Source organism: Lolium rigidum, chromosome 3 (assembly GCF_022539505.1).
Source record: "Lolium rigidum isolate FL_2022 chromosome 3, APGP_CSIRO_Lrig_0.1, whole genome shotgun sequence".
NCBI classification, from domain to species: domain Eukaryota; kingdom Viridiplantae; phylum Streptophyta; class Magnoliopsida; order Poales; family Poaceae; genus Lolium; species Lolium rigidum.
In genome coordinates this window covers 14863165-14891060 of record NC_061510.1, presented here as the reverse complement: position 1 = coordinate 14891060, position 27896 = coordinate 14863165, and the positions used below count along the sequence as shown (strand labels likewise).

Below are 27896 nucleotides of genomic sequence, written 5' to 3'. Positions count from 1 at the left end.
TGCCGCGTTTGGGGGCCGTCGCTCCCCATCCGCGTCCCCCCAAACGCGTCCCCCAAACTTATTTGTGTGCCAATGACACATCGGACCCTTCACTCTCCACCTCGCTTCTTGTTGTGTTCGGTGTCTCCGGAGCGTTTCCTGTGGATCAAGAACGTGTGCGGGGCACCAGACAGCATATAGGGCCGCACCGAACGGAAGGAGACTTTGGAGCGGTTAGCTGAAAACAAAAAAATGTCCTATCACCGGTCAAGCCAGCTAGCCCGTAGGCGATGGACGGTGGCCGACGCGGTCGTCGAAATTGAATAGAAGAAGAGAAGCTCGATTTTGCTGGTGGAGATCCCGCGGACGTAGAGGAGGAAGCTGGTGGCAGGAGCAGCCGGGCAGTGGTTGAAGCGGCCGTTGAATAGAAGAGAAGCTCGATTTTGCCGGTGTAGATCTCTACCGTCATTTGGGATTGTAACAGTATAGCATCCCTAATCTTATCTGTCAGTTCATGGATGAAGGGGAGCCAAGCAGTGGCAAGTACGCGTGACTTAATCATCAACTGGTACGATCCCCTCTCTTTCTTTCGCTTTTAGAAGCAACTTTTACATTTTCCCTACATGCAGCAGCTCAATTACCACGGTTAATTTTATATTCTTTTTTTCTGAGCTAGAGAAAGCAATTGTAATGTTCTTGGTTGATTAGCATGCTCTGTTCTGCTCTCCGTGCTCGTGTAAATATGTTAGAACCACAATAGAAAATTGAAAACCAAATACACAGAAATTGGGGATTTTATTGAACCAGCTGGTTACAACAGAAGCAACAGAACACATGTGAAGTAAAAGACATCCTTCAGTAAGATTATAGTCTCGTAAGCTAATAGAAAATAAAGAAGAGTAACTACTGGCAACATGTACAAACACTTGAGTTTAACTGCATTCGCCTGTCCTCTGAAATTGTACCAGCTTTTATAGATGTCTTAAACACTTGATGACGGTAGGCTACATTCTGCAGATATTTGACTTTAACTGCTTGAGCACCATCTTTGTCCTGCAACTTGATTAACACTTAAGTTGAACACTAAACACTTCTTAATTTCAGCATGTACATACTAATACTAATAAAATTTAGTCTGTCATACAGTCTATGTAATCTCGCCATACTGCCATAGTAATACATAGTATTACTTAGATGCCACTAACCTGACATGCTAGCAACAGCATATATATTGCATCAAAGAACATTAAACTTTTCTAGTCCAAGTACACCCTAAAAAGGCACAATCAAGTACCAGATTAGGCATGTAAGTGTACAATCCACGGGTCACAAAAATGCACTGTAAAGACAAATACAAAGAAGTACCTATGTAGCAGAGAGCTAGTCATATATAGGTGTTTGCCAGGAACTATATCATTGTCTTAAGGTAGGGAAAGAACACCGAGCAGCAAATAGGAACCAAGCAAAAAAACAACAGAAGATAAGAAGATAGAAACACTCGCTAAGATAAAGCCATTGTGAGGCGAGGAAAACAATTCCTTTGAAATGAAAATATTAAAGTACCTTTACTTGATCTTTACATGGGTGTCACACAAAATCAAAAAAATGTAACCATCTACCATGTCAGTAATGGAACCGGCAGAGTGGATGAGAAGAAACATAACCATTATTTATCTATCAGATCATCTACAAATTCACCACACATAATATAGGAAGGACCTCCAGTAATTTCCTCGCATTAAAGCATATTCCCTCGAAGATACAATAAAAGTAATTTCTCTGAACCAAAAAACGCAACTGGAGTTGTAATAATTAAAGTGGTCCTCTTATGACAGACAAATAACATAAAACACACCAATGGATACTGGCTATAAGGAAAATGGTAAATTACTGCAGATTGTTAATCAGACTTCCTACATATTCTCATGAACTAAAAAAAATCTGCATAATATTTGGCTGTACTCGAAGCCAACAAACCTGAAAAGTAGAACATTATCAACTACCTTAAAGCTCATCCAGCCAGTGACGCCATGATCATCCCAAGAAAGGGTTGTGACAGCAGCGTGATCTTGTCAGAGAGACGGCAAAACATGGTATAATCACACCATGGAAAACACCAGAAAGGAAGTAGTTCTGCCCTGTAAATTATGGACTATATATTAGGAATAAGATCTTGTTTGTCCAACAAATACCGAGGAAGCACATGTGAGATACATTTACCAAAATAACCTTAATAGTTTGAATTTTCTGTAGTAGAAAGACATCTAGTTTCCAAAACATTTGAACCACTCCAATCATTCTGCAGCTGTGTGACACTGACATAGAATGTCGATTCCATAGCAACAAATTTAATAGTCAGCAACATAGCATCAGTAGCAAGATGCCACTCATTTCCTCATGCAATAGCAAGGGAGAAAGGGAGTGAGTTCATACCTAACAACCGAAAAGTCCTGGAAATTCTCCTCTATAGGGCGGTAATTGCCACTTTAAGGCCAAATAGCCTGTCAACAACAAAGTTCATAAGATGTCAGCATGTTAGATGATAAAATTGGATGCAAAAGTTGTTTCAAATAAATCCAGTGGCATTAGACTAACCATATCATACCATTATTAGGATATATGGGAAGTACTAATCATTGTACAGTACTAAACTCCAATGACAGGTCAAAAAATTTTAAAGCTCACATCTGATATCTACATCCTATTAAAGGCTCCATTTGGTAGCACGTGAAGTGCCACTAAACATCACACAGGGCAAACAGATCTCGTGACCTACTCAATCTATGCAACATCACACATGGATAGCAGCAAGATAATCCTATGCAGTGCCAATCACCTAACAAAGGACGAAGAAGTAAAGCTCACCACCAACACAGCCGAACACTGAACCGAGGAAAGCAGCCGCGTCCACCCAAGCTGTAAATTCCCAGCAAGATGTTGACCTGCAAAAAGAGAAATGGAAGAGCCACAGAAGATGCGAGATCTAAAGGAAACCAGAAGTTCACCCAAAACGCTTCAAGACAACAGTTCAGAACTAAGACGAAAAGAACAAGAAGAAGACTAAATCTCAGAAGGAGATAGAAACAAAAGGAACGCCTCCAAAATCGAACAGGGAGGAGCAAAGCTTGAAAAACAAGAAGAAGACAAGACCATGGTCGGGGATAGGAACAAAAGCAAGGTTTAAACAGAAAGAATCGAATCCCAGGAGAAGAAGGCATAATATAGCCAAACAAATCGAATCTGCAGAAGGTGAACCAGAAGCACACCTCAACCCTTGGCGCACGGTCCCTGAAGATCGCACAAATCTACGCGTAAATGAAAATACATTTTATTGGATTTGAAAAGCAAAGCCAGTAGAACTAAGCTATACTCCCAATGATTCATAATAAATATCAGGAAATGATTGCACATAGCACTAATAATAAGAGCGGAACAAACCATTAGTAAATCAGAAACACAAGCCGTTAGAAACTACAAAACTAAGCAGCTGATAGCAGCATGAAGCAAAAGCACTCGCATACAACCATTTCACCAGACGCTTGATTCATATGTCCAATACCACAGCAAAAGGGCACAATCCTCCACTCCCACAGTACGTAGATAAGAGGAAGCAAACAACTATCAATGGTTTGTCGCTCCTGAAAAGTAAATCCGGCAGCAATCAACACTCAGCAACTACTTTAAGCAATCATATGGTAGACAATACAGACTCGACAACATTTTCACACCTAGGTCACAAAGGTAGACTGAGATGCAACATATCCCTCAATAGAAGACACTGTTCTACCGGGGAGGCCAAATAAATCGTAGTCAACACCAGTTTTTCCAGCTGTCAATATCATGGGTCATATTCAAATTGTATTTGGCTTATTTACGTTGCCTAGCTAAGTCACAGGTGCAGGAGTTTTCTATAATTTATGTATGGCATTTTTCAACACACGTATATGGTCGTTTGTATTTAAAGAACAGTCCATGACGCAATATTATAGATAGAAGTGTTCATCTTAATATGTAGTTATCAGTACCACAATATTTAGAACCTAGGAATTCAATTGTTCGGATCCATGTACCAACTGGATGCATAGAAATAGCTTGCCCTATTTACCATACAGTGTAGCAGCACAAATTGCTAGCTCTTTACCTTTCAACCGAGTCCAACCCCACTGTCTAAGATTACCGTAGCAGCTGGCAGGCTGAGAAGCATAGACAATCTAACCACTAAGTAGGGCAAGTAAACCGAGGTGCATAAGCGTGACCTTCTACAGGAACAAAGTCCATAGATTTTGGAGTGTCCTGTTAAAACGATGTGTTAAACACACCAATGATGAGTAGTCGAATCAGCAGCAACATGGCAGATATTTATGATCTAAATCAAATCACTCATCTTTCTTTTTAAGGCTGACTCGGTGGGCTTCTCATTTTGTGTACAGCTATGTCTTTTCTGAAATTCTTATATGAGTAATAGAGTAAGTATAATTATAATAAAGCCTCAATTTCATTGATCTCAGTACAAACATTAGCACATATCATGCTTTTACATGCAGGGAAACCATTTCCCACCAACATCAAGTACCACCCTATGTAGCTTGTGAAAAACACACAAAAATAAGACAATATACTTCTTCTGTGGAATGATTTAAGAAATATAGCAAGGAGAATATTTGGACCAATAAGGTTACTAATATAGATATGGACAGATGCTAACCTGACATGAACGGTAACTTTAATCCCACTGGTTTAGTTTCGTTGGATCAGAATGAGTAGCAGATTGAAATAGTAATATAACCTGCAAAATTAATGAAGATTTTCATATCAAATAGTAGAAGAAAACATTAGGTTCACATCCATACACCAAGCACAAATTCATACAACATTATGTGTTTCGTGCACGAGAGTTAAACATTAGGTACTCTTAAAAAAAGGGAGAAACACAAGGAAATAATGTAATGAGTGTCTAAAATGTGAGGAACACGCATGTTTAATCAATACCTATCCATTTATTCCTAATAAAAATGCCGAAAATGGTAACTTGCCTAATAGGTAAACTTCTAACCTAATCAGCTAATTTGGAAGGATCATTTGCTGAATAGAAGATCTCAGAGATATGCATTCATAGGCTATTGTAACTGAAAACATAAACATGCTCTATATATATTTATTTCTTATACTTCTAGACTTGATTTGCACTAACAACTATGAATGTAGTAAACCCCAAGTTAGACACGGCAACAACAAGACCTTGTAGAACTCAGGTCTATTCTTAATTTCTCATACTTCCAATGGCTTGTACATGGGCTACAGTTTTGCAAATCTATAAAAAAATTGAACAACAACATTGCAATTAGCAAAGGCTCGAAAACTCAAGCAGCTACAACCAGTAAAGCTCTTATCCTCTCAACTACAAAAACTGATGTGCTGAGCTTGGACCTGGAGTCATATAAAAAACCCCACTTTGCTCTTCATATAAACATGGAGGTCAAGGCTGTCAAGACTCTTATTTTTCTGGCCTCTTAAAACAACAGTACAAAAGAATCAACAACCTGAAAGCATCTTAGAGGAAGTGCTCATTAAGAACCTCCATAAATGCTCACGGGCCGCATCTACTTATCTACATGCCCTCAACCCTCCTTCATCTATTGCGCTTAATATACATCACCTGAACTCACCCATTTTCCCTCAGAACACAATGAACATCCTACATAGGAAGACGATCCTAACCTGGCATTCCAAATAGCTACTCTTCTCTGTAATTTGTGGAGCCCTCCTAGTTACACAAAAGAAGCAGCATTAAAAAGGGATTTTGGCCCTACATCAGTCAGTATATGCATAGAGAAATATAAGAAATTAGATCATATCCAGGTAACATAAATCAAGAATCTAACAAGAAAAGAGATGGGAGGGATATTATGGTATGGAAATCCACTGAACAAACTTCAGAAAAACATAGGTTGCATCGTACATATGACTGAACTTCTCTTGTGGTTTTAGCTAATATAGGATGGTATCTCACGGCTTAGGAAATAAGGAGATTAACATGATCACCAGCTAATTGTTGAAGAGTGTTCGGTTTATAACATGCTCATTGTTATTACAATAGTTCATACGGAGTTCGTACAAGCTTCATGTCGAATGTGCATACAGTGGTCTAAATTTCCAAATATTAGCAAATAAATCTAGTATCATGTCTTCAACCAGAAAAAAAGAATTAAACTATGACCATCCCTAGAAACAAACGGGAAATGAAATATCACTTACATCACTTCATTTGGGTCTTTTTCCATCTGGTCCATGAGCCTTCTTTCCTTAAGATGGTCAATGCACCTATTGAAAATGCACATAACAGAAGAAAATTAACAATAAGACCAAACAAGGTATTCAACAGCATTTGCTAGAATACTAACCCAACGTGCCAATAGTAAATTTTATCAGTCCATTTTCTTCCTGTAACACTAATATCTTGTGCGTTGAGTATAATGGACATGTTCCATTTTCCACTGGAGGTGCATAGATGGGCTTGTCCTTGCCTTGGAGCTCACAACAATTTGGGATGCCAACCGTCGAAGCCGTCGAAGCATCTACCACATATACAAAATAGTTTACTGCAAAACCATTTCCCATGAGTAAATTCTTGCAGTTTTTGAACAAACAAAAGAGGACCTTTGTGTCACACACAAGCCATCACAACCTCTCTAAATAGATTCCTCTCAAACTTGCAAGTGCTTTCTGCACATTCCAATAAAGGTGCAAGTCAGTTCCATAGTGCTAGACTGCCACAACTCCATATACTGGGCCCGGGGGTTTAAAATTTACATTAACATACATCCAAATTATAGGATGGGTTCAGGAAAAATAGGATCAAGGATTTTAGTTGCAAACTTTGTTTTTTTGGAAGAATCAAAATGGAGCTTATTTTACAGAAAAAATATGATTCATCAAAAATATATAAAAAATCATGTCCTCATAACAAATAGAATTCGAGATAACAGCCTAACTTTTTGAACCGTTCCATTGCATGTTGCTAAATATGTTCTGCAAGTTCAGTGGTGGAGTGACTATACTAACAACAAGCACACACAAAATACCTAGCCAAGGCAGGTAAATTTGTCGAAAATCATCTTCAGCATGCCAGAGATCACAATTTATTCACACGGATCTAGAGTTTTACAACCTAAGAAGAAAACTAAGAGGTGGTAATGGATGGGTGCTGGTTGTACCTGTTCCTCTGAAAAATCCCAATCTAGATCTAACCAGCATGGTAGCATGAAGCTATGTGGAATCAGGGATGGCAATCAGCAACTACAATATTGGTCCTCCTCCAGTTCTCACATGCGGCTGCACACCCCGGTCGAGCTGCCGCTGAGCACCACGCAGAGCCAGTAGGGCTAAGTACCATGAAAAGGCAGAAACCGAGGATGTGGGGTAGGAGGCTCACGTAGGCTCACCTAATATCTTGTGGAAATATATTTCTAGTGGGTCTACAAACGAAGAATACAATACGATATAAGATTAAACACATCAACTTCAAGCGATGTAAATAGTTCGAATCCAGGACCGAGTTAACTCTTCTTTCAGTAGAAATTAGGTGAGAAGGTGAGTCAGGTTACCTTGGATGATTTTGACAAAAACTTATTTAGTTTCACACCATATGAATGTGGTCCTACTGCCAGCGAAAGTCCAGATACAAACAGGTCCTACTGCCAGCGAAAGTCCAGATACAAACAAATAAATAATTAGGAATTGGAATTCTAGAAACTATGCAAATGAAAAGGCAAAAAAAAATAGCACGTACATGAATGCCAATCTTCATATTCAACGGACAAACACAATTTACAAATTCATAGTGAATGAATGCAAAAGCAAAGATGCGGATATGTGGATGATTAGAGAGAGAGAGATTACCTTGCTCATTGTCCTTGCTTATCTCTATGGCGGCAGCCTTCGAAGTCGCCTTGTGACATATATGGTCCTAATGCCAACAAATTACATAACTTGGAATAAGATTTCAGTTATAGAAAAATACATACATTTGGTATTGATATTGGATATTTGGATACAATGACAAATTCCAGCAACAAAAGTATAAATAAATCATTAGAGAGTAGAATTTCAGACACAATGTATCTGAAAAGGAAAACGAAAGCGCACATACATGAATGTCAATCTGTATATTCAATCAACAAACACAATTTCAAAAACTCAATGAATTAAAAAACAAAAGATGAAGATTGAGCAAATCATCTTTAGCTGCAGGTAAATTTCAGAAATATAAATATCACATTGATTAATCTTCCGCTATAACCTGCTAGGATTTTCATCGAACACCTTGTAGTTAAGATGAAACAAAATCTGAATATACAAATGTGAAAAGCATAGGAGTGAGATAGATGGTACCTACGAGAGAGCAATGGAGAAATTGATAGGAGAGGTGGAAAGATTGGGATCCCCTTCCAGCCTATACGAAGATTGGCACCAGAGCCGTGAGGAGAGGGAGAGGAGGTGGAGCACATCTTCCTCCTTCATGGCCGCTGCGCTGAGTCCAAATCGAGGCAGCCCTACTGCTTTTTCCCAAGCCACTTGAGGAATAAGGACATCAAAATACACCCGCACACACACGTACAAGCAAGGAAGAGGAGACAAACCTGTAGGGTGACCTCCCCTGATTTGCTGGCATTGAGGAGCCCTCCCAGCGGCGTCGGCGCCGAAGAACATGACGATGACGGCAGCAGCGCGATGGAGGATGCCTGGCTCTTTTGGCGATGCGTGGCGGTTGCTTGGATCCGCACCGGAAACAGATCTGCACAGGCGAAGCTGGCCAAGCCCCCACCTTAACCGAATTCGTGGCAGAGCGACGCCATGGGGTAAGGTCGGCCACCAGCGATGGCACAGGGCGCGCGGAGGAGACAGAGGACGGTGGATCTGCAGCGGAGCGACGAGCCGGATGAGGCGAAGATGAGAGGACAACAAGGGAGAAGCGGAAGAGGCAAGGGAAAGTGAGAGGATGGTCTCTCCGCGGCGACGGCGCGCGCCGCACAGTGAGAGCTCCCCCCTGGGCTAATGGCGCGCCGCCACCGAGTCGGCCGCCACCCACCACCGACGGAAAGGTCGAAAATACCCCGCGCGGAGAGATATTTTGCATGGCCGGCGCGAGGCGAGCCGCACCCCCGAAACAAGCCGCAGCAAATGACGCGCGGGCCCGCCCCACCGTAGGACCCAAACGCAGCCAGACAAGGGTAGATAAGGGCCATTGCATGGATTTCTCTAGCGAAGGATCCACGGGGTAAAAATCGCGCGCGTGCTCCGCAGCCAACCAGAAAGCTTGCTTCTGCCAGAAACAGACGGTTGAGATCAAATGTTGACCAACCACAATAAAAATCCGACGATTCACATTCTTTAACCGCTGTGAGACCCCCTATGGGGGGCATCTATTATACCTTTAGATTCCCTCCGTCCACAGTTGGTTATACACTAGTAGAAAACCCCCTTTAGTACCGGTTCGTAAGGGCCTTTAGTACCGGTTTTGGAACCGGTACTAATTAGCCGGTACTAAAAGCCTCCCACTAAAGGTGCCTCCACGTGGGCACGGAGGAACCCGTGGGGCTGAAGACCTTTGGTACCGGTTCGTAACACGAACCGGTATTAAAATCTATTTCGTTTAATTTTTTTTTCCATTTTTTCTAATTATTTTTCACACCCTTTTTTTCACGGCCTCTTTTTTTTTATTTTTTCAGAATTACTAGTATTTCCGTTAGTCTCTAACTACACACTACTCCCGCACTAGCACGCTTAACTTCCCGGTCGGTCACCCATCCTCACACTATTCCCGCACTAGCACGCTTAACTTCCAAGTTCCATCCCGTTCCACTTCCAAGTGCTTCGCGCGCATGTATGTGATAGTAGTATCATATCAATCCTATTAACATGTTGGTCGATGTCACACTTTTTATCGTTTGAATTCCAAATAATTTTTTTAATAAACAAAAGTAATGATGTAATAATAATGTTGAATAAATAAATAAAATTAACTTTTTAATTTTTATTATTTTTAAAAAATTTAATATTTTTTGCAAAACCTAAAACTTGAAAAATTGAAAATCTTATAATTTGATAAAAGTAATAGTAATATGTTAGGACTCAAAAAATCTTATAATTAATATTTTAGTTTTAAAAAAATAAAAATATATAAAATTCTAAATTTCTGGAAAAAAAACTAAAATCTTCCTGCTTTCATATTTTCATTTGGAATTTTGAGAATCTAAAAATTGGCTAACCGGGTAACCGGTACTAAAGGTCTACCCTTTAGTACCGGTTCATGTCACGAACCGGTACTAAATGTTTTTCAGCTGACGCGAACCCTTTAGTACCGGTTCGTGTCACGAACCGGTACCAAAGATCCTTACGAACCGGTACTAAAGGTCTGGGCAGTGCAACCGGTACTAATACACCCTTTAGTACCGGTTCGTAAGGGAACCGGTATTTATGGCTTAGATGGATGCCCATTTTTCTACTAGTGATAGTACATCTTTATAAACTTTGTAACATATGTACGAAAAATATCAATATTTACAATGTAAAACCTATTGCATTAGAACCATCATAAAGTATGTTTTTATTTTATATGTGTTTAGTATTATGGATATTGATAATTTTTTATATTAAATAGAAACGGAGAGACTATGTTGCGTCCTATAAAAAAGAGGAACACTGCCCGACAAAGCTTCCACAACTTTTTTCTTCACCTTGGTTTTTTGCAGGCCGCAGGAAATGTTTAATTTTTTCAGTGAATCTTATTACATAGAAATATTACATAATTTCTAACCATATTATTTCTTTCTTTGAAGTATTAGTCATCGATTTGTGGAAGTCACTTTAGTGTGCTCCAAGCAATATCAACCCTACCGATATAGTAAGTTAAATTGAATGTTGAGAGTACATGATGCCATGGAATCTGATCCGCTGATGCATGCAATTTTTGTATGACATATCTATGTCGTATATCTCCTATTGTGTTGACGAAATTCCTTCTCAAACTCTTTTGAAGTACTTACAGGTCTTATAAACTGTACCACATGGAGTATCTGCATTAGCTCTATAATAAGTCTTTGTAAATTTCATGCATGAAGGTCTGATAGCCATGTGCACCCACCGTTTTAAATTATAAATATTATTTCTGCTATGTTTTAGAAAACATGATCTTGCTTTTTTTTCCATAAGAAACTGGGTAGATTAAGTTCCCAGTTTCTAGGTAAACGTTGGGATCATCTTTATCGAATGGATGCCTCCAGCCAATTAATGGGGAGTCAACATGTGTGTCATCAAAGTATATAGATATCATATAAAAGAAAACCTTTGCTTGTGAACCTTGGAACATTCAAACTTATTGATTTTTATACTTATTTTTAGTTTTTAGTTTTTATCATTTAGTAACATTCTGATTATACAGACTGAGCGTGTCTCAAGCTCCCAAAGTTCTTACTCGTTTTTTTTCTAATTATGTGAATAAGCAAGGAATTCGATGTTTCCTTCTCTTAGGATTATCATAATCAATGTTTCCCCTGAAGCCGCGCCCGAAGGATTCACAACCTTGGTGAAGAAGTTTTTCTCTATCGAGGCGATTTAGGAATGTGTCTAGCACCTGATGATTGGAGGCGCAAGGGTGGCCTTATAGGGTTTCCTCCGCGTCCATCATCCCTATGTTGACCTATATGTTGAGCGCACTTCCACCACTTCATGATGGTGTTAGTCTGCAGATGGAAGATTCTTATGCATCTGCACTTGGCCCGATAGAGAACATCATTCAGCTCGTCGAGGCTGAGACCAATAGAATTCTTAGGTAGCGAGTAAAGGAGGGGACTAGGCTGGCCACGATACAAACTACAAAAAAGCGGGACAAGTTTGTAACGTTCTTGTAATTCAAACAACACTGCTATTGTAGCCTCTAATTTTATGGGTTGCAGTGTGACTCGTCGCACGATCACTTTACGCTAGGACTTTTCGTTAGCCTGAAGCCCTTAGTCTCTATGCCTTGCTGATACGTCTCAAACGTATCTATAATTTCTGATGTTCCATGCTTGTTTTATGACAATACCTACATGTTTTGTTCACACTTTATGATGTTTTGATGCGTTTTCCGGAACTAACCTATTGACGAGATGCCGAAGTGCTAGTTCTTGTTTTCTGCTGTTTTTGGTTTCAGAAATCCTAGTAAGGAAATATTCTCGTAATCGGACGAAATCAACACCCAGTACCCTATTTTCACCGGAAGCTTCCAGAACACCCGAGAGGAACCAGAGGGGGGCCACAGGGGCCCCACACACTAAGGCGGCGCGGCCAGAGGGGGGGCGCCGGCCTGTTGTGTGGGCCCCCCGTAGCCCTTCCGACTCCGCCTCTTCGCCTATAAGAAGCCCCCTGACCTAAAACCTCGATACGAATAAGCCACGGTACGAGAAAAGTTCCAGAGCCGCCGCCATCGCGAAGCCAAGATCTGGGGGACAGGAGTCTCTGTTCCGGCACGCCGCCGGGACGGGGAAGTGCCCCCGGAAGGCTTCTCCATCGACACCGCTGCCATCTCCACCGCCATCTTCATCACCGCTGCTGCTCCCATGAGGAGGGAGTAGTTCTCCATCGAGGCTCGGGGCTGTACCGGTAGCTATGTGGTTAATCTCTCTCCTATGTACTTCAATACAATAATCTCATGAGCTGTCTTACATGAATGAGATTAATATGAGCTTTGTATCGCCACTAGTTATGTGCTACTCATGTGATGTTATTAAAGTAGTCTATTCCTCCTGCATGGTGTAATGGTGACAGTGTGTGCATCGTGTAGTTCTTGTCGTAGGCTATGATCATAATCTCTTGTAGGTTATGGAGTTGATTATCGCTATGATAGTATTGATGGGATTTATTCCCCCTTCATAGTGTAAAGGTGACAGTGTGTATGCTATGTTAGTACTCGGTCTATTTTGCAAAGATCTATTATGCTCTAATGTTACTGAAAGGATCGTATGCCGCACCTAGAGGGGGGGGTGAATAGGTGCTAACCAATTTTTAGTTCTTTTTCAATTTAGGTTTGACACAAAGGTAAATTCTCTAGATATGCAACTAGGTGAATTTACCTATATGACAAGGTTATCAACTAAGCAAGATATAGCTACGCAATATATAGGAGATAGAGTGGGATAGAGGTAACCGAGAGTGTAGCACGCGTTGACACGGAGATGATTCCCGTAGTTCCCTTCCTTTGCAAGAAGGTACGTCTACGTTTGGAGGAGTGTGGTTGCTACGCAAGCCAAACCAACAGCCACGAAGGCTTCACTCAGATCTCCTGTGAGCAACGCCACGAAGGCCTAGCCCACTTCCACTAAGGGATTTCCTCGAGGCGGAAACCGGGCCTTTACAAGGTTCTTGGGGCACACATCCACAACTGAATTGGAGGCTCCCAAATCTGTAACAATACAACAATCAACAACAACACATCAACAACAAATCAACTAGGGAACCAAATAGGAACACTAGCATGAGATCCCTCAAACAAGTGAGGGGGAAATGAAGAACGCTTCGGTGAGGATGTAGATCGGTGGCTTCTCCTTCGAATCCCCAAAGATCAAGAGCTTTGGTTGGGGGAGGGAGGAGATCTTGCAAATCTTGTGTTTCTTGAGGTGGCTCTAATGGTGGTGTAGCTTGGCAGAATTCTTGAGCAATGATTGAGCAAGGAGGTAAGGAAGAAGAAGAGGGGTATAAATACCCCTCCCCAAAATCCAACCGTTGGAACTTCTGGGGGGCCGGATAATCCGGTCTAAGTTGGGGCCGGTGTTATCACCAGTATTTGACCAAGCCAGAGGTAGGCCGCGATCAAGACGAATTTGAAGATATATGCGTGGAGAGATATGTAAATCGGCCTTGTGTATCAAGTTTGGGCTAGTTAGCCCGTGTATCTTTACTTAGTAGGTTACGTAGAGTTTGTCTCGTGCACGGTTTAGCGCACGACCGCATTAGAAAGTCCCTTGGACTATAAATATGTACCTAGGGTTTATGGAATAAACAACAACCAACGTTCAACACAAACCAATCTCGGCGCATCGCCAACTCCTTCGTCTCGAGGGTTCCTCCGGTAAGCATCATGCTGCCTAGATCGCATCTCGCGATCTAGGCAGCACAAGCCTGCCTAGTTGTTCATGCGTTGCTCGTACCGAAGCGTTTTTGATGGCGAGCAACGTAGTTATCGTAGACGCGTTAGGGTTAGCATCGTTCTTAGCATCATATGCTCGCGTAGTGCAACCCTTGCGCGTCTAGCCGTCCTTGTGCCTCATCATGGGTGCAGGGCGGCACCCCGCTTGATCTTTGTTTAGTAGATCTGATCCGTTATGGTCGATCCTTGATTCATCAAGGATTAGTTTAATATCTGCAATAGTTAGGCCTTACAAAGGGTTGGAGGATCCAGCGGCATGCAGGGTGTAGTTTGCTGCCCCTAGACGAGACGTTCCGAGGATCAACCTAGTGTTGGTTTTTAGGCCTTGTCTAGGGCTGGCTTACGTTTACCGTGCGTGAGTGCGAGGCCCAATCGTGAGTAGGATGATCCGATTATGCGGTGAAAACCCTAGATCGTCGTGGATCTCATACGCTTTATGTTGATCAAGCAGGACCACCATATATTCGGCCACCTTGGACGAATCATGGGTGAATCGGCTCCCTGAGCCGATTTACAGGACAACCTGAGAGCCGATCGAGGCTCGTATTCAACGTGTACGTGTGTGCCCTGCAGGAAACTAAGCGAGGCATCATCCACACCTTCCTGACCAGGTATAGGTCAGGTGGCACGCCCTTGCGACCCAAGCATCGGCGCGCGACCAGGGAGGCTTTGCGGGCCGTCGCTCCGAGGGACCGGGGCCAGCCGCAGCCCTAGTCATTCCCGGCTCTACCGTGTTGGCCGGCCGCTGCCCGCCGGTGGGTTTCTGACGCCAACACATTCTGGCACGCCCGGTGGGACAAATCTTCAACGACTCATCTTCAGCGACAACCACCTCGCCATCCACATCAGAGATGGCGGAAGAAACTCCGGTCACATGCGAGGAGCTCACTGGCGAGCCCACGAAGAAGCATAACAAGGCCAAGGCGGTCATCGGGACCGCACTCATCGGCTCCTATGGGAAGACCCGTTCACACGGCATCAGGCTCGACGGAGGCACACGTCCTTTGCCTGGCGACGATACGATCGACCTCAGCCACTCCATAAGGGAACCAGGGTTCTCGTTCGATGCCAATATGGCAGGGTTCGTAATTCGCCATGGCGCGGGCAAAGCGGAGAGCAGCCACGCTCGTGGCAGAGAGAAGGAGGGAGCCGGTCCGCGAGACCGGCCCCAAGGCGACAATAAACGGTACCTGGCCAAGGAGGAGGTGAGGAACCCACAGCGTCCACGCTCGCTTCCCGAGCACCTCCTCAGCAAATACGATCAGCCATACGACCGACATCACCGCTACGGCGAAGGCGAGCAAAGAGATCATCGGTCTGATGCGGACGGGAGGTATCGTCGGACCAACGGCCACGACGACGGGTATGAACGTCGCGCCGGAGGAAGGTCTGAAGGGTCGGACAACGTGGGAAGGCACTGGGACTGCCCCTTCTTCAGACACTGCTGGGATTCAGGAATGAGCCGATTACCAACAATCGACAACTGCCCAGAATGCAACCAGAAGAAGAAGGAGACAGCCAACGTATCTGTGTTCGAGCGCTTAGGGCCTCTCCCACCACAAAACAGACGGGCTGAGACCCCTCCGTTGGAAGATCTCGATGATTCAGAAGACGAAGGGGAATACGAAGAAGACAGGTGCCACCGTCCAAGGTGGTGCCCTGACGGTCTCAGCCATACACAAAAACGCAGGGTTCAGCGATTGCGCGGTCTGGAGGAAGCTGAAAGGATGTACTTGCATACGCTGAGGAAGGCGCGGCCTGATCTGGCTGCGAAAGTCCAGAGGACCCCGGATGAGGAGGGGCTACCGCAAAGAAAAGAGTGGCGCCCCAAGCAAAGAGAGCCGATGATGACACATCGGCTGGCACAAACATGGTGTTCATTCGTCCGGCGGGGTGTGGTGCTCCACGATTACACAGTGCACCCGACATGGATAACAGCAAGCACACCAACATGCTAAAGTCAGAGATTGGGCTGGTTTTATCCGCCAACATGGACGAGTAGCAAGGCTACGTCAATAAGCAACATGGCGAGGCCGATCCTTGCGATCGGCCCTCCGAAACTGATGAAGGGATATTACAAAACCTTCACCGAGCAAGCAACATGGAGGCCGATTCCAGCAATCGGCCAAAATTATCCTCACCATCCATTCTGCCTGGGATCAACGTTTGACCCAACAGGGACTACCTGAAGAGCCGATACCATCAATTCTCTTGACAGAATCGGCTCGGGGGGCACCTAGATAGATAAAACACGAGGATATGAGATAATACTGAGTGTGGGGGCCGATACACAAATCGGCCTAAAATTTTTAAACATTTTACAGCCGATGCATGGCCATCGACTCAAGAAATACAACTGTCAACCGAAGGTCAGCCCTAGTGAATTATGAAGAGAAGCCATAATGGAAGAACTCCTCGGAGAGAGGTTTAACAGCCTCGGATCTTCTCTTCAAGAACAGTGCTAAGGGCAGCTTGGGCGTCCAGATCAGGTTAAAGGTGGGTCGCATCAGATCCACCAAAGGAAGGGAGCCGATCTGACTTGCAAGGGCAAAGAGGCGCACTGAGGAAACTCGGGGGGCAGCCCACCTTGAAGGTTCTCTCGCAAACCGATTTACGTGCAAATCGGCCGGCTCTGCATGATCAAGCCCAGAGCTAATTCGGCCTGAGTGTTTGCCTTGGCCAAGACTCGGGGGCAGCGGGCCTGGTGGATGTTCTGCCTTGCTCTGTTTTTTACGAGCCGATTGAGTGATCATCGGCTGATCCTTCATTGCAAACCTTCGTCACGAATGATGAGTGCTGGAAAGGGTTATTGGGTTTGGTTGGGAAAGTTCAAGTTTCCTGAAGATCCTACATTTTTCTGCCAGATTTAGAAAATCATCAGCTGAAGGAGGAAAAAGCAAATTTTGAAGGACCGATGCGGTGCTATCGGCTCGTTACGCATTGGTAAAGGGGGCGAGTCGGCAAGGACAGTAGAAGAGGGAATCGGCTTAATTAAGCTCGGAAGAAATCGGCAAAATCAAATTGGGAAGAAGATTCTTCATTGATGGGCAAGATTTCTTACATGAAGAGCTAATTGCTCTCAAAAGGAAATATGCGGGGTACATTGCCCCGTCTGGTCCTATTCTGGAAATCCTAATCTACGGGCCGTCACTGCCCTCGTCGTCGCCTTCGTCGCTGCTGTCGGCGCTGCTCCCGGCGGGCTCGTTATCGCTCCAATGGCCGCCGACTGGGCCCTCATCGTCTTCATCTTCTCCGACAGCGTCGTCCTCGTCACTGTCGAAGTCACTAAAGTTGCCCGGCCAGGGGCAGAACCGCTTGGCCGGCGGCTCGTCGGAGGAACTCTCATCGTCGTCTTCCTCCTCCTCTCCTTGCTCCCCTTCCTCCCCGGAAGAGGTGAAGTCGCAGGAGAAGTTGTCATCGTCGCTCTCCTCCACCGGTTCCCCAACGGCAAGGAAACGGAGGTCACTCTCCCCGTCGGTCGAGGATTTGTCATCCTCGGACCATACGAAGGAGTCATGATCCTCTTTGTCCCACTTCGTTGGGGCGAGGATATCGTACGCCGCCTGCGTGCCCCACGAGGGCGTCTCCTCTCGGATAGGAGAGGACACGTAGGAAAGACCCGATGAGGAGGAAGAAGAGGAGGACGAAGACATGGTGGTAGAGGAGGGTTTTTCGGAGGCTAGTGCGAAGGGGATGAGGAAGATGACTGTTCGCTGCGGTTAAATAAAAGGGAGCATAGTAAAAATTCAAGGCCACAGCAGTTCCCGAGGGGGTGGTGCCCGAACAGTTTAATCGCGCAGAGAAGTTGAGAAGGCAAGCTATCATGGTGAAGGACTCTGCGACGTTTCTGCTCTACCACGACATGACCCGACGAAAGAAAGAGCGTAATGATTTTGGAAATGACATTTCCAAAACCAGGGGGGCATGTGTTATCACCAGTATTTGACCAAGCCAGAGGTAGGCCGCGATCAAGACGAATTTGAAGATATATGCGTGGAGAGATATGTAAATCGGCCTTGTGTATCAAGTTTGGGCTAGTTAGCCCGTGTATCTTTACTTAGTAGGTTACGTAGAGTTTGTCTCGTGCACGGTTTAGCGCACGACCGCATTAGAAAGTCCCTTGGACTATAAATATGTACCTAGGGTTTATGGAATAAACAACAACCAACGTTCAACACAAACCAATCTCGGCGCATCGCCAACTCCTTCGTCTCGAGGGTTCCTCCGGTAAGCATCATGCTGCCTAGATCGCATCTCGCGATCTAGGCAAGCACAAGCCTGCCTAGTTGTTCATGCGTTGCTCGTACTCGAAGCGTTTTTGATGGCGAGCAACGTAGTTATCGTAGACGCGTTAGGGTTAGCATCGTTCTTAGCATCATATGCTCGCGTAGTGCAACCCTTGCGCGTCTAGCCGTCCTTGTGCCTCATCATGGGTGCAGGGGCGGCACCCCGCTTGATCTTTGTTTAGTAGATCTGATCCGTTATGGTCGATCCTTGATTCATCAAGGATTAGTTTAATATCTGCAATAGTTAGGCCTTACAAAGGGTTGGAGGATCCAGCGGCATGCAGTGGTGTAGTTTGCTGCCCCTAGACGAGACGTTCCGAGGATCAACCTAGTGTTGGTTTTTAGGCCTTGTCTAGGGCTGGCTTACGTTTACCGTGCGTGAGTGCGAGGCCCAATCGTGAGTAGGATGATCCGATTATGCGGTGAAAACCCTAGATCGTCGTGGATCTCATACGCTTTATGTTGATCAAGCAGGACCACCATATATTCGGCCACCTTGGACGAATCATGGGTGAATCGGCTCCCTGAGCCGATTTACAGAGACAACCCGAGAGCCGATCGAGGCTCGTATTCAACGTGTACGTGTGTGCCCTGCAGAAACTAAGCGAGGCATCATCCACACCTTCCCGACCAGGTATAGGTCGGGTGGCACGCCCTTGCGACCCAAAGCATCGGCGCGCGACCAGGAGGCTTTGCGGGCCGTCGCTCTGAGGGACTGGGGCCAGCCGCAGCCCTAGTCATTCCCGGCTCTACCGTGTTGGCCAGTCGCTGCCCGCCGGTGGGTTTCTGACGCCAACAGCCGGATAATCCGCCCCCCCCCCCCGGATAATCCGGCCGTAAGAACAAAACCGTGACATTGTCCGGCCAAATATCCGGCCCTATGCCAGAGCCACATTTCTTCCAGTCCTTAGCCAAAAACGGGGGGGCCGGATATTTACGAAATATCCGGCCCGGATAATCCGGCCCTGGTACAATACCGGGACATTATCCGGGCAAATGTCCGGCCCCCATACAGAGCTGCTTTTCCTCGAAGACTTAGCCAAAATTGGGGGGGCCGGATATTGTTGAAATATCCGGCCCGGATTATCCGGCCTGGCCAACAATTTCTGAAGACTTTTGACATGAGATCAAATCCAACACACATGCAATAGATATATATGTAATCCCTGTAGCACTTTACCAAACATTAGTGTATCACATATATTGACATCAAACACTCAAAACTTAACATGAGAGATGTTCTTTCAATCTCCCCCTTTTTGGTGTTTGATGACAATATACGGATTTGCAAGAGAGTATCTATAGAGACAAACATGATGGCAAAAACATAGAGGCACTCCCCCTACATGTGTGCATATAAGTAATTTGCATTTGAATACAAATACACAACACATAGGATTGGGGTGCCTCAACACTAGAGGAATCCATCATGAGCTCTAACACGAGAAATAAACAAATATGAAATTGAGATAGGATGCAAGAAATCATACCCATGTGTAGATATAAGATACGGAGATATAACATCACACATAATATAGCATCCTTGATCTCAACATATAGAAATCCGAAAACCATAAAAATGTCTCACACTTAACAATGTCTCACACCACATAGCACATAGTTTTAAACGTGACATAACCAAAGCAAATAGTGCAAATACGAGGGAACACAAGCAATCAAGGAATGGTAAACGCAAATGCTTGTGCCCAAAACCATGCAAATCCCCGAGGTAGTTCCTAATAGAACACTTCTCCCCCTTTGGCATCGAAACGCCAAAAAGGGGACAAGCGCGATGCTACTCGTCCCATGGGAATCACTCGGAGGCATAATCATCATCGGACTCGTCTGCCGCTTCCTCTTCTTCATCTTCGGTGTCAGGTGCATCCGGGGAGCGGCGAGAGGTGTTGGACCTTTGAAGGCAGTCATCCAGTTCACTCCATGGAACCTGTTCAGAGTGCCATCTACTGTAACCCTGGTGAGCTGGAGGCTGAGGCGGGGGGCCTTGATCACCACTGAGCTTGTGAAGAATAACCGCCTGAGTGTGCTTAATCTCAGAACGCTCTCGGCTAGCAGCATAGTTTTCCTTGTGTATCTCAATGTTCATGCACAAGATGTGACGCTGAAACCAACTAAGCCGGCTCACTTGCTTTCTCATGGCCGGGACATCAGGGTGACGTGCAGGAGCAAAGCCACTGGAGCGAGCATCACGCATGAAAGTGTCAGGAGCAGGTACGGCTGAGGAGACTGGCTTGAGCTTGTAGGGCTTCTTGACATGGTGCTTCACCAAAGGATACCCACTTATGTCTTCACCAACCTTAGCAACAGAGTTGTTGATGAGAAGCTGAATGTAGGGAGCATAGGGTATGGTGGTCCGGGAGACCATGGCATCATGGATCTCATGGAAGATAAAGTCCATGATATCAAGAGTGTAGTCCCGTTCTTCATTCTCATCACGAGCACACTTATAGCTGAGGTGCATAAGGTCCACAAGGATTCCCCGAAGAGCATCATTGTTGCCACCACTTGGGCAAATGGTGGCCCGAAAGAACCGAAGCAACTGACTGTATATGGGAAGCAGCCCCTTAGCTTGACCAATCTTTCCCGCTGAGGTGTAGAGATGCACAAGAGCATTCTTATCTGTCTGTTGTGGTCCATGAAGTCGACGACCCCCATCAACAGGAACTCCAAGAACACCAGCAAACTGACGCAGAGTGGCACTGCAGTGAGTGGAGCCAGTCATCCATTCCATGGTGTGTTCCTCATCTTTCCTGATTGCCAAAGTGGCAAAGAACTGCTTCACCAAAGCTGGGCTAAAGTCACACTGAATCTTCATGATATCATGCAAGCCCATCTTTCCAGCTACCCAGATAGCATCTTCAAAGTGATCGTTGACTGCCAGAATGTCCACATCGATAGCTTGCATGGGTCTCAGATTCTTCATGGGCTCATAGATGTCCATGAAGATGAACTCCTGCTCAGCGCACCAATATCTCCTGCCCGCTATGTCTTCATCCCTCGGGACATCATCATACCAGTTCTTCTGACGGATAGCGGAGTAAGAAACTGGGTCCATGGTCTTGTAGTTCTCCCTCACTTCCTTGTTCTTCCGCCTTGAAGTGACGGACTTGCGAGGTGCATTGGGGGCAAACTCATCACTAGATCGATCATGCCTTGGGCGTCTCCGACCACCCCGAGAAGCACCACCTGTGAGAAGCAAAGGCGGGTAGCAAAGGAAAGGTAATGCTCATAAGTCATGTAAGATACAGTAATATACTCGAGAAACATGCTATAAGTCGGTACAAATCGAGACATGAGAGATTGAAGCCAAGCTGCAGCGGCGATGAAGCTCCAGGCCGGATAATCCGGTGTCCCCTGGGGGCGGATAATCCGGCCAGGCCGGATAATCCGGCCTGCTCGTGGGGCGGATAATCCGGCCCTGCGAGATTTGCAGTTTTTCCAATCAAAAGCATGTCTAAGACTAGATCGGCCTCATAGCATGCAAGAGGAGTACATTACAAGAGGTTTGGAACAACTAGACATCAATTCCACCAAGAAAAGAGCACATATAAAACACAACATCTAGGGTTAGAGATTGTGAATCATACCCACATCCATTGTGGAAACCGCTTGGAGGAGAAGATGGCTAGGGAGGAGATGCACCCGATCCACCCACGAACTCCGAGAGGGGGCGGACGGAGCGTCTCCGGCGAGGAGGAGGAGGTCCGGCGAACTTGAGAGGAGAGAGAGGAGAGAGAGGCGCGTGGGGGTGGTGTGAACCGTTTGCCCCCCGCGGCCTCGTCCTCAACCCTTTCAAGATCTGCCCAGGCCGGATAATCCGGCCCTAGTTTAGGGCGGATAATCCGGCCGGGCCGGATAATCCGGGGTTCTGAAGGATTTCAGAATCACGGGGAATCCGTCCCATCTTTCGTTGGTTATTTGCAAGACTCATGTGTGATGCAATAAAGTATCACGTCACATATAAGGTGCAAATTTACCAATAAGATGGAGTGACCTAGATCATCCAACCGAAACACCTCAAACTCCAAGTTTTTTACCAAACATGACAAATGAGCAAGATGGAAATGGCTTATGGTAGGGAGTAGGCTTAGGTTGAAGAAGATACAAACTGTTAATGGTACATGATCACTCAAGTTTGCAAGATATGAGCAAATAAGGCCAAACTAGAGTGATTTCCCATAAGAACATGGAGTTGTCAAATAAAAGGCGATAAGACTCAAATAACTCCAACTCTTCACAAAGAAGAGTGTGGTGGCCTAGGCCACCATATATGAGTGTTATGGCATGGCACCGCGAAGATGTATCTTGGGCCCAAAACCACTACTCATCATTGAAGCTCACATATCATTATATGATATAAAGAGAATGATTTCTTTTAATGTTGGCATTATGGGGGGAGGGATAGCTCAATAGTTTAAACCGCACTCCCCCTATTTCCATGCCCACATCTAAACCAAATAAAGTTTTGAGACAAAGGTGTGTTTGCAAGATGGTCAAGCTATACTCCTTGAATCAATGATATTTAGCTCATTCCTCAAATAAGAGAACCTTGCTTCATCAAGAGGCTTCGTGAATATATCGGCAAGTTGATCTTTGGTAGGAACATAGATGAGCTCAATATCACCACGGGCAACATGATCCCTAATGAAATGATTCCGGATCTCAATATGCTTCGTTCTTGAATGTTGCACCGGATTATAGGCAATCTTGATGGCACTTTCATTGTCACATAATAGAGGCACTTTGTCACAAATGACACCGTATTCCTTTAAAGTTTGCCTCATCCATAACAATTGAGTGCATCCACTTGCGGCGGCAACATATTCGGCTTCGGCGGTGGAGAGAGATATACAATTTTGCTTCTTAGAAGACCAACACACCAAGGACCTACCAAGGAATTGGCAAGCCCCGGAAGTTGATTTCCTATCATCCTTGTCACCCGCCCAATCCGCATCGGTATACCCATTGAGAATAAAGCTTGAGCCCTTGGGGTACCAAATACCATATCTTGGGGTATCAACCAAATATCGAAAGATTCGTTTGAGAGCCATCATGTGGCTCTCCTTAGGAGAAGCTTGATACCTTGCACACACACCAACACTCAACACTATGTCCGGTCTAGATGCACAAAGGTAAAGCAAGGATCCAATCATGGAGCGGTATACCTTTTGATCCACCTCTTTACCATTGGGATCTAGTGCAAGATGACATTTGGTAACCATAGGAGTGGCCACGCCCTTCAACTCGGTCATCTTGAACCTCTTGAGCATGTCTTGGAGATATTTTGCTTGATTGATGAAGGTTCCTCCTCTCAATTGCTTGATCTCAAAACCAAGGAAGAACTTCATCTCTCCCATCATAGACATCTCAAACCTATCGGTCATAAGCTTTGAAAATTCATCATTGAAAGCTTTGTTAGTAGAGCCAAAGATAATATCATCAACATACAATTGGCAAACGAAAAGCTCCCCATTAACCCTCTTAGTAAAAAGAGTGGGATCGATTAACCCAACATCAAACCCACGGTCTACCAACAATTCTTTAAGGTGCTCGTACCAAGCTCTAGGAGCTTGTTTGAGACCATAAAGTGCTTTATCAAGCTTGTAGACATGGTTAGGAAAGTTGAGATCCTCGAATCCCGGGGGTTGCTTAACATACACCTCTTCATGCAAAGGACCATTAAGAAATGCACTTTTAACATCCATTTGTTGCAACTTAAAGTTATGATGCGATGCATAAGCAAGAAGGATACGGATGGACTCAAGACGAGCCACGGGAGCATAGGTCTCTCCAAAGTCAATTCCTTCAACTTGAGAGAAACCTTGAGCCACCAATCTTGCCTTGTTCCTCACAATATTTCCAAACTCATCTTGCTTGTTCTTGAATATCCACTTAGTGCCTATAACATTGCGGCACTCCTTTGGCTTCTCAACTAAGGTCCACACTTTGTTGCGCTTGAAGTTGTTGAGTTCCTCATGCATGGCTTCCACCCAATCCGAATCTTCAAGGGCTTCAAATACTTTCTTGGGTTCCACAACGGAGATATAAGCATGATGATTGCTAAAGTTAGCCAATTGCCTTCTTGTGGAGACCTTTGCCCTTACATCACCAAGAACCTTGTCATGTGTGTGTTCAAGACGTTCAAGTTGCCTTTCTCTTCTTGCTAGACGACGGGCCTCGATCTCCTCCTTGGTAGGCCTTGGAGGTATCACTTGATCAACTTGATCATTTGGGTCCCCGTCTTGACCTTCAATTTGAGCTTCCTCAATTACTTGAGACTGCTCAACCTCATGTGCTTGATCTTGGACAATGTTTGGTGAAGTGCAAATATCAAATGGTTGATCTTGAATGCTTGGTTGATCTTGTCCTTGATCTTGTTCATGAGAGGGAGGGTTTTCTTCTTGTTCTTGGGTTGGTGCATCATTAGCTTCAAGAGATGGGGTTTGTTGATGTTGAGAGGATGAGGGTGATACGTCTCCAACGTATCGATAATTTCTTATGTTCCATGCTACTTTATTGATGATACCTACATGTTTTATGCACATTATATGTCGTATTTACGCATTTTCTGGAACTAACCTATTAACAAGATGCCGAAGTGCCGGTTCTGTTTTCTGCTGTTTTTGGTTTCAGAAATCCTAGTAACGAAATATTCTCGGAATTGGACGAAATCAACGCCCGGGTTCCTATTTTGCCCGGAAGCATCCGGAACACCCGAGAGCCGCCGGAGGGGGCCCTGTGGGCCCGGATGACATGGTGGCGCGGCCAGGGCTGGGCCGCGCCACCCTATGGTGTGGTCGCCCCTTTGACCCTCCTGCGCCGCCTCTTCGCCTATTTAAAGCCCCCGCATCGAAAACCCTTACGAGAGGAAGCCACGATACGAGAAAAGTTCCGAGCCGCCGCCATCGCGAAGCCAAGATCCGGGGGACAGGAGTCTCTGTTCCGGCACCCTGCCGGAGCGGGGAAGTGCCCCGGAAGGCTTCTCCATCGACACCGCTGCCATCTCCACCGCCATCTTCATCACCGCTGCTGCTCCCATGAGGAGGGAGTAGTTCTCCATCGAGGCTCGGGGCTGTACCGGTAGCTATGTGGTTCATCTCTCTCCTATGTAGTTCAATACAATAATCTCATGAGCTGCCTTACATGATTGAGATTCATATGATGATGCTTGTAATCTAGATGTCATTATGCTAGTCAAGTGGGTTTTACTTATGTGATCTCCGGAGACTCCTTGTCCCACGTGTGTAAAGGTGACGAGTGTGTGCACCGTGTGGGTCTCTTAGGCTATATTTCACGAAGTACTTATTCATTGTTGAAGAGCGTAGTGAAGTGCTTATTTATATCTCTTGATGATTGCAATGTGTTTGTATCACAATTTATCTATGTGCTACTCTAGTGATGTGTTATTAAAGTAGTTTTATTCCTCCTGCATGTGTGCAAAGGTGACGGTGCGTGCACCGTGTTAGTACTTGGTTTATGCTATGATCATGATCTCTTGTAGATTGCGAAGTTAACTATTGCTATGATAATATTGATGTGATCTATTCCTCCTACATATGCATGAAGGTGACGAGTGTGCATGCTATGCTAGTACTTGGTTTAGTCGTTTTGATCTATCTTACACTAAAGGTTACTAAAATATGAGCATTATTGTGGAGCTTGTTAACTCCGGCATTGAGGGTTCGTGTAATCCTACGCAATGTGTTCATCATCCAACAAAAGTGTAGAGTATGCATTTATCTATTCTGTTATGTGATCAATGTTGAGAGTGTCCACTAGTGAAAGTGTAATCCCTAGGCCTTGTTCCTAAATACTGCTGAGTTACTACTTGCTTGTTTCTTGTTTTCTTGTGTTACTACTGCTTGCAATACTACTACCATCAACTACACGCCAGCAAGCTATTTTACGGCACCATTGCTACTGCTCATATATATTCATACCACCTGTATTTCACTATCTCTTCGCCGAACTAGTGCACCTATTAGGTGTGTTGGGGACACAAGAGACTTCTTGCTTTGTGGTTGCGGGGTTGCATGAGAGGGATATCTTTGACCTCTTCCTCCCCGAGTTCGATAAACCTTGGGTGATCCACTTAAGGGAAAACTTGCTGCTTGTTCTACAAACCTCCGCACTTGGAGGCCCAACACTGTCTACGGGAAAGGAGGGGAACGTAGACATCAAGCTACTTTTACGGCGCCGTTGCCGGGGAGGAAAGGTAAAAGGTACTCACACTCCGGACCTCGGCTACTAAGCTATTTTCCGGCGCCGTTGTAAGTACTCGAAGCTATTTCCTTTAGACTCTGCAATTGCGACATTTGGTTTCTTGTTTACACTAGTTAGGCATAATGGAAAACAACAAAAATATGAGAGATCTTTATGAACTTTATCTTGAATTAGGACATGATGTGTTTGAAGAAAGAATTAAGAAACCCATGGAACTTTATATGCATGCTAATGGGAATGTTATTACTATGAATGCTTTGAACACCATTGTTGCTAATGCTATGGAAAATTCTAAGCTTGGGGAAGCTGGCTTTGATGAGCATGATATTTTTAGTCCCCCAAGCATTGAGGAGAAAATTTACTTTGATGATACTTTGCCTCCTATTTATGATGATTATAATGATAGTAGTCTTTTGTTACCACCTGTTATGGAGGATAAATTTGATTATGATTACAATATACCTCCTATATTTGATAGCTACTTTGTTGAATTTGCTCCCACTTCGATTAATAAGAATGACTATGCCTATGTTGGGAGTAGTAATTATTTTATGCATGAGACTCATGATAAGAATGCTTTATGTGATAGTTATATTGTTGAGTTTGCTCATGATGCTACTGAAAGTTATTATGAGAGAGGAAAATATGGTTGTAAAAATTTTCATGTTACTAAAATGCCTCTCTATGTGCTGAAATTTTTGAAGCTACACTTGTTTTATCTTCCTATGCTTGTTACTTTGCTCTTCATGAACTTGTTTATTTACAAGATTCCTATGCATAGGAAGCATGTTAGACTTAAATGTGTTTTGAATTTGCCTCTTGATGCTCTCTTTTGCTTCAAATACTATTTCTTGCGAGTGCATCATTAAAACTGCTGAGCCCATCTTAATGGCTATAAAGAAAGAACTTCTTGGGAGATAACCCATGTGTTATTTTGCTACAGTACTTTGTTTTATATTTGTGTCTTGGAAGTTGTTTACTACTGTAGCAACCTCTCCTTATCATGTTTTGTGTGCCAAGTAAAGTTTCTATGTCAAAGTTGATGTTATATTTGGGATCGCTGCGCAGAAACAGCATTGCTGTCTGTCACGAATCTGGGCACAGTTCTCTGTAGAAAATTCGAAAAAATCTGCCAATTTACGAGCGTGATCCTCAGATATGTACGCAACTTTCATTAGTTTTGAGTTTTTCCATTTGAGCAAGTC

At 44.5% G+C, this 27896-nt stretch overlaps 1 long non-coding RNA gene across 4 annotated transcripts; it reads right to left on the bottom strand.

The window, feature by feature from the left end:
- Positions 1-755: 755 nt before the first annotated feature.
- On the bottom strand, positions 756-3289 carry LOC124694727. 4 transcript variants are annotated; one of them, XR_007000492.1, is made up of 5 exons: positions 2845-3274; positions 2413-2480; positions 2209-2294; positions 1983-2117; positions 756-1038 (listed from the first exon to the last, which is right to left on the bottom strand). It is a non-coding gene; the product is annotated as an uncharacterized LOC124694727 (long non-coding RNA). The 4 variants fall into 4 exon arrangements; XR_007000493.1 differs by having other exon boundaries at positions 756-1032; XR_007000494.1 differs by lacking the exon at positions 756-1038 and having other exon boundaries at positions 1080-2117; positions 2845-2921; positions 3246-3289.
- Between the last annotated feature and the right edge of the window lie 24607 nt (positions 3290-27896).